At 47.8% G+C, this 7,524-nt stretch overlaps 1 protein-coding gene across 22 annotated transcripts in view; it reads right to left on the bottom strand.

Annotated features, from left to right (window-relative positions):
- CLIP1 (CAP-Gly domain containing linker protein 1) overlaps positions 1-7,183 on the bottom strand; it is a 141,335-nt gene extending 134,152 nt beyond the window's left edge. For 15 of the 22 annotated variants that reach the window (XM_037744215.1, XM_037744214.1, XM_037744218.1 and 12 more), the window contains exons 1-2: positions 7,036-7,169; positions 6,278-6,391 (exon numbers count right to left, since the gene is read on the bottom strand). The gene's annotated coding sequence lies outside the window, so the exon portion shown is untranslated. Of the gene's footprint in view, positions 1-6,003; positions 6,133-6,178; positions 6,392-7,035 lie in introns of those variants that run through there. The other 7 variants (XM_017544323.2, XM_017544328.2, XM_017544319.2 and 4 more) reach the window with 4 other exon arrangements.
- Between the last annotated feature and the right edge of the window lie 341 nt (positions 7,184-7,524).

The following is a 7,524-nucleotide window of genomic DNA, read 5'->3' on the forward strand; positions in this document are numbered from 1 at the left end:
CTTATCTAAAGTTTTCTATTAAACATAAATTTTGGCTAGGCACAGTGGCTCATGCCTGTAATTCCAGCACTTTGCGAGGCTGAGGCAGGCAGATCACCTGAGGTCAGGAGTTCGAAACCAGCCTGGACAACATGGTGAAACCCCATTTCTACCAAAAATACAAAAATCATCTGGGCGTGGTGGCGAGTGCCTGTAATCCCAGCTACTCAGAAGGCTGAGGCAGGAGAATTGCTTGAACCTGGGAGGCAGAGGTGGTAGTGAGCCAGGATCAAGCTACTCCACTCCAGCTTGGGTGACAGAGGGAGACCCGTCTCAAAAAATAATAATAATAACAAAAAAAAACCACATAGATTTTGAACTATAAAACTTTTAAGACTAAAAAGGATGGCTTTGCTATAAGGTGTGCAATTCCAGGAAAAAGCAGCTATATATGCAAATATCAATTTACATGGCCTCCCAAAGGTAAGCAAAGAACCTGAATAGATGCACACAAATAGGAAAGCATACGTTCAATAGCACATCTGAACATCAAGTACTGGGCTGGCCTTTGTGTCATTGCCAAAGCATTCGGTGCATTACTTAAAATAACCTAAACTGGGCCGGGCACAGTGGCTCACGCCTGTAATCCCAGCACTTTGGGAGGCTGAGGCAGGCAGATCACCTGAGGTTGGGAGTTTGAAATCAGCCTGACCAACATGGAGAAACCCCATCTCTACTAAAAATACAAAATTAGCCAGGTGTGGTGGCATATGCCTATAATCCCAGCTACTCGGGAGGCTGAGGCAGGAGAATCGCTTGAACCCCGGAGTTGGAGGTTGTGGTGAGCTGAGATCGTACCATTGCACTCCAGCCTGGGCATCAAGAGGGAAACTCCATCTCAAAAAATAATTACAACAATAACATGGTGCCCGGGTGTGGTGGATCACACCTGTAATCCCAACACTCTGGGAGGTCAAGGTGGGAGGATCACTTGAGACCAAGAGTTCCAAAAAAGTTTTGCTGAGCATGGTGGTGCCCACCTGTGGTCCTAGCTACTCAGGAGGCTGAGGCAGGAGGCTGGTTTGAGCCCAGGAGTCTGAAGCTACAGTGAGTTATAATTGTACCCCTGCACACCAGCCTGGTGACAGAGTAAGACCCTATCTCTAAAAAATAAAAGCAATAAAAGGCTGGGCGCAGTGGCTCATGCCTGCAATCCAAGCACTTTGGGAGGTGAGGTGGGCAGATCACCAGAGGTCAGATGTTTGAGACCATCCTGGCCAACATGGTGAAACCCCGTCTCTACTAAAAATACAAAAATTAGCTGGGTATGGTGGCATGCGCCTGTAATTCCAGCTACTCAGGAGGCTGAGGCAGGAGAATCGCTTGAAGCTGGGAGGCGGAGGTTGCAGTAAGCCAGGATCAAGCCACTGCACTCCAGCCTGGGTGACAGAGTGAGACTCTGTCTCAATTCAATAGAAAACATAAACAAAAGTTAAAAATGCTGGGGCGGTGGCTCACACCTGTAATCCCAGCACTTTGGGAGGCTGAGGCAAGCGGATCATGAGGTCAAGAGATCAAGACCATCCTGGCCAACATGATGAAACCCCATCTCTACTAAAAATACAAAAATTAGCTGGTCGTGGTGGTGCATGCCTGTAATCCCAGCTACTTAGGAGGCAGAGGCAGGAGAATAACTTTTTTTGTTTTTTTAATTGAAAATAACATTGCACTTTTTAGGTACAAGGAGAATCACTTGAAACAGGGAGTCAGAAGTTGCAGTGAGCTGAGATCATGCCACTGCACTCCAACCTGGGGACAAAGCGAGACTCCATCTCAAAAAAAAAAAAAAGACATAAAATTATTCCATATTTTTTCATATTTCAACAAATACATATTTTAAGGACTCCAGTCTAGAAAGTCTTAAATGTCCTGCCTCCTCCTTCCTTCTTCCTAGGATGTTTTTCTCTCTGGGCTCTACATTCCCTCACTTCCTTTAAGTCTCTACTCAAAAGTCACATCCTCAGCTAGGTCTCTTCTTGCTGCCCTATGTAACATTTCTATTATTCTAACTCTTAGCCACAGTACTTCATACTTTCGCTTCTGATTTTTTTTTTTTTTTTTTTTTTTTTTTTTTTTTTTTTTTTTTTTTTTTTTTTTTTTTTTTTTTTTTTTTGTTGAGACAGTGTCTTACTCTGTCACCCAGGCTGGAGTGCAGTGGCACGATCTCGGCCCACTGCAACCTCTGCCTCCAGGGTTCAAGGCATTCTCCTGCCTCAGCCTCCTGAGTAGCCTTCTCCGATTTTTTTTTTCATTCCCATGTATCACCTAACCTAAAATAAACTTAATTTCTGCTTCTTGTCTGCCCTCACTACTTGAAGGGAAGTTCCAAGAGAATAGGGATTTGTCTTTTATTCACTGTTGTATCACCAGCATCTAGAATGGTACCTGGCACACAGTACATGCTCAATAAATATTTGTTGCGTGAATACCAAATGAGACATAGTTACAGACCACAGATAGTACATCATAGCCCTACAAGCTGCCTTTAGAGAAGCTGTCACACTTCAAAAATACTGCAACAGAGAACTACAGACTTGTCATAATAAACAACACTGTCTACTCTTCAAATAAAAGAAAAACGTGCTTGACCTTCCACCTCATTTGTACAAGGAAGAGGAAAGAAGTTGATTATTTGGATAGTGGGGCTGGACATGGTGGCTCATGCCAGTAATCCCAGCACTTTGGGAGGCCAAGTTAGGAGGACTGTTTGAGCCTAGGAGTTTGAGACAAGCCAGAGAAACATAGCAAGACCTCATCTCTACAGGAAAAAAAAATTTGTTTAGCCAGGCATAGTGGCTCACGCCTATAATCCCAGCACTTGGGGAGGCCAAGACAGATTGATCATCTGAGGTTGGGAGTTCGAGATCAGCCTAACTAACATGGTGAAACCTCATCTCTACTAAAAATACAAAAATTAGCTGGGCGTAGTGGCAGGCACCTGTAATCCCAACTACTCGGGAGGCTAAGGTAGGAAAATCACTTGAACCTGGGAGGCAGAGGTTGCAGTGAGCCAAGATCGCGCCATTGCACTCCAGCCTGGGCAACAGAGACTCCTCAAAAAAAATATATATATATACACATACATATGTATATATACACGTATATATGTATATATATACATACATATATATATATATATACACACACACATATACACATACATATATATATATATATATATATATATATACTCCAGCCTGGGCAACGGAGACTCCTTCTCAAAAAATATATATATACATGTATATATGTATATATACATGTATATATGTATATATATATACACACATGTATACATACATATATATACATACATATATGTGTATATATGTACACACATATATATATACACATGTATATATACGGGTATATGTGTATATGTATATACACACATATATACACATGTATATATATAAAAATATATACACACATATATACATAATTTATATATATTTTAAATTAGCCAGTCATGATAGCACACACCTGTAGTCCTAGCTACTCAGGAGGCTGAAGCTGGAGGACTGCTTGAGCCCAGGAGTTTGAGGCTGAAGTGAACTGATTGTGCCACTGCAATCCAACCTGGGTGACAAGGTGAGACCCTGTCTCTTAAAAAAAAAGTACTGTAAAGGAGAACTACAGGCTTGCCATGACTAATAAACACTGTCTGTGCCTACTCTTCATATCAGAGAAAAACACATTTGACCTCTCACTTAGAGAAAGAAGTTGATTATTTGGATAGTGGAAAGTCATACAAAGTCAAAGTCTCAATTTAGTTAACACTATACAAACAAAATTCTCTTGTAATGTTAACAAATATTAAACCCTCTTTCTGTGACTTTACTACACTACCTTCTGTTTTTTCCTTTGGCTTTGACTTCTATAAAGTCAATCTTAAAATTTATGAACCTTAAATTTTCAATTAACTAAGAAATGGCCGGGCGCAGTGGCCCAAACCTATAATCCCAACACTTTGGGAGGCCAAGGCAGGCGGATCACTTGAGGTCAAGAGTTTGAGACCAGCCTGGCCAACAAGGCAAAACCCCAGCTCTACTAAAAATACAAACATTAGCCAGGCGTGGTGGCAGGTGCCTGTTGTCCCAGCTACTTAGGATGCTGAGGTGGGAAAATCACTTGAACCCAGGAGGCAGAGGTTGTCATTAGCCAAAATTGCACCACTGCACCCCTGGGCAACAGAGTGAGACTCTGTCTCAAAAAAATAAATAAAAATGAAAAATTTTTTTAAAATGGAAGAAAAAAAGAAAAAGAAAAATCTTAATTAAAAAAATACATAAGAAACATTTACAAAGTACACGAAACTCCGCAGAATTCTGCAAGAGTCCATAACGTGAAGACCCTGGCCTTGATATATGTATTCAAGGAAGACCACAAATCTACCTGTAAGTAGTAATGAAGAACACCAGGTGACCAGTATGTGACATAAGACAATCAATTCATCTCTTATACCCAGCAGACAGCACTTAAAAAGCAAGAGTCAAACATGACTGAGTTAGTTCACACCCGTTATGAGTCACATGGGATGTGACAGAGTGAATGTTAGCCACTAGGTAAAAAAAAAAAAAAAAAAATTTAAGGGCACCAGGCCGGTGCAGTGGCTCACACCTGTAATCCCAGCAGTTTGGGAGGCTGAGGCAGGTGAATCAACTGAGGTCAGGAGTTGGAGACTAGCCTGGTCAACATAATGAAACCCCATCTCTACTAAAAATACAAAAAAGCCGTACATGGTGGCAGCCACCTGTAATCCCAGCTACTTGGGAGGCTGAGGCAGGATGACAGCTTTAACCCAGGAGGCAGAGGTTACAGTGACCCAAGATTGCACCACTGCACTTCAGCCTGGGCAACAAGAGTGAAACTGTGTCCAAAAAAAAAGGATAAGGATGTCAGATTCTAAACTCCTCAATAGGACAGAAACCAGATTAGTTTATGTCATGCTCAAGTGCAAGCTGGAGTTCAAGCAATGATTTAAAAAGTAGGGAAGGGGAAAACCTTGATCTTCAGGCAAAATACCTACCCAGGGTCCCATGCAGTTTCAGTTTTAACTCTTTGAACTAGATCTAGTGGGAAGATGTACTTAACTGCTTTCTCTGAACCTTAAAAATTGGGCACAAGCAATCACCAATTTCAACTTCGCTTTCATAAAGACCAGCTTGGTGACAGGTGCGGTGGTTCACACCTGTAATCCCAGCACTTTGGGAAGCCAAGGCGGGTGGATCACTTGAGCCCAGGAGTTCGAGACCGGCCTGGGCAACACAGTGAAACCCCATCTCTACTACAAATACAAAAATTCGCCGGGCATGTTGGCAGGCACCTGTAATCCCAGTTACTCAGGAGGCTGAGGCATGAGAATAGCTTGAACTCAGGAAGCAGAGGTTGCAGTGAGCTGATATCTCACTGCACTCCAGCCTCAGCGACAGAGTGAGGCACCCTCTTATAAATAAACAAGCCAGACTTGCTTTTTGCCACAGATTCCCTAATGGAATAACTAAGCACCTTAAGTCAGAATACCTGAGCTCACATGCTGGTGAAAGGTATTCTGACTTCAGGTACTTAGTTATTCGATTAGTACAGGGTCATCAGCTGTATGACTCTTGTCAAGTTACTTGACCTTTCTTTCTATGACCTCCTGTCAAATGCACATAATTACAGCACCCTCACTGGGTAGAGTTGGTTAAATGAAATAAAGCAAATAAAAGCCTTGCCCAGAGCCTGGCCACGAGATGCCTTCAATACATGTGCACTGTTGTAATTTACAGAGAAAAGAAGGCCCCAAGGCTGAGAAGTGACATGCCTGGGGATTCCTGCCAAAGGTTACCATTAAATCTGAAAGTCAAACAAACACATTCCTGATTCGTGGATACCATAGGTAACAGTAGTGATAAAAATCAAATAATAAGAACAGCCAGAATCATAACCCTAATGACAGCGGCGGCGACAACACTTAATACTTACAGAGCTGCTAGGGGCCACTGTCCTCAGAGAGGAAGAAGGCCAGGTTGCTGAATCACACACACACAATTACAGAATCTTCTCCGCCCTCTTTTTAAAAAAACAGTTCACTGGCGCCCAAGTTTTGCTAAAAACAGGTATCTAAACCGATGACGGACAACGTGTAATTTCTCCATACCAAAGAGGTGGGGCTGTGCAGCGAGGAGGGGGTGGCGCTCGGCTCCTGCCAGATGGAAAAGCCACATGAAGTGGAGAAACAGCCGGATTCAGGACTCACCCCTGAATCAAAATCCGATCTTCGAAAGCCAGGACCTTCCAATTCGGGCAATCGCTAGGCTCTGCTTGTAAAATCGCCTCAGAACAAGTGTCATCCGCCTTCAACGCCAATCCCCTGCCGCGGTAGAAGGTTCGGGTTACCGGGCAGCGGTGTGATTTCGGAAACCCGAGAGCGATCTGGCCACCTCCAGCCTCCCCGGGTCTCCGAGAATCACAGCCCCACTCGGGAGGGAAACAAAAGCCGGGGCAGCAGGGGAAGCCGGGCCGGGGTGCCCTCCATGCCGGCTCGCAGGCGCCGAGCGCCCAGGGCCTGAGGAATGCGCTCAGGTGACAGGCGCGGCGCCCAGGGCAACAGGTCCCGCCCGGCCTCGGCCTCCCGGAGGTCCTGCCGACCCCACACCCGCCCCGCGGCCCAGGGGAGGGAGCAGGACACGAGGGAGGGAGCGGCGCCTGGGGCGGCGCAGGGGCAAGGAGTCCAAGCTCCATCTTGAGGCGGGCGGAGGAAGGGAAGGCCCGGCTCGGCGCTGACAGGGCCGCCACTCTTCCAGCTGCAGAGGGACCCCGGCCTCCGGCGCCGGCCACCCGAGACTCCCGCGCTCCCCTCCCGGATGGCCCCAGCGCCCGAGGCTCAGCCCTGCTCCCGTACGCCGGGCCTCGACCCCCGACCCGACCCCGGGCGGGCCCCGCGCGCGGGCCGGGAGGCGGGCAGGGGAGGAGGGGGCCGGGAAGGGGAGAGGGCTCGTGCCGCGCTCCTCTCACCGCCTCTGACGCCGCCGGTCGCCGCCACCTGCCCCACTGCAGCAGCAGCAGCCGCCGCGGCCGCCGCCTCCCGCCTGCCGGCTCGTCGGCTCGGGGCGGGGGAGAGCGTGACGCGCCGCCGCCGCCGTAGGGCCGGGCGGGCGCGCGCCGCCCGGAGAAGACGCCGCGCGACTCCTCCCCGCGATCCGCCGCCGCGCCCGCCCGGCGGGCCCGGCCCCCAGAGCCCGCACCGGCCCTGCCGCCCGCGCCCCGCACCGCACCGCCCCCCCGCCTCTTTGTCTGCGCCCACCGCGGCCGGTGGCGGCGACCCCGGCCCCGGCGCGCCAGCCGCTCCGCCCTCGGACCCTCCCAAGCCCCGGCACTGGAAGCAAGGTGCGAGGGAAAACCCAGAGGCCTGCTTGGAGGGGCTTCTCGTCATTTCTCTTGCTAAGTGTTCCCATAATTTGCAAGTCACACCCAAGAGCCCCATTCAGCCTCGACCTCAGCCTG

This window comes from Cebus imitator, unplaced genomic scaffold (genome assembly GCF_001604975.1).
Source record: "Cebus imitator isolate Cc_AM_T3 unplaced genomic scaffold, Cebus_imitator-1.0 Scaffold169, whole genome shotgun sequence".
Classification (NCBI taxonomy): domain Eukaryota; kingdom Metazoa; phylum Chordata; class Mammalia; order Primates; family Cebidae; genus Cebus; species Cebus imitator.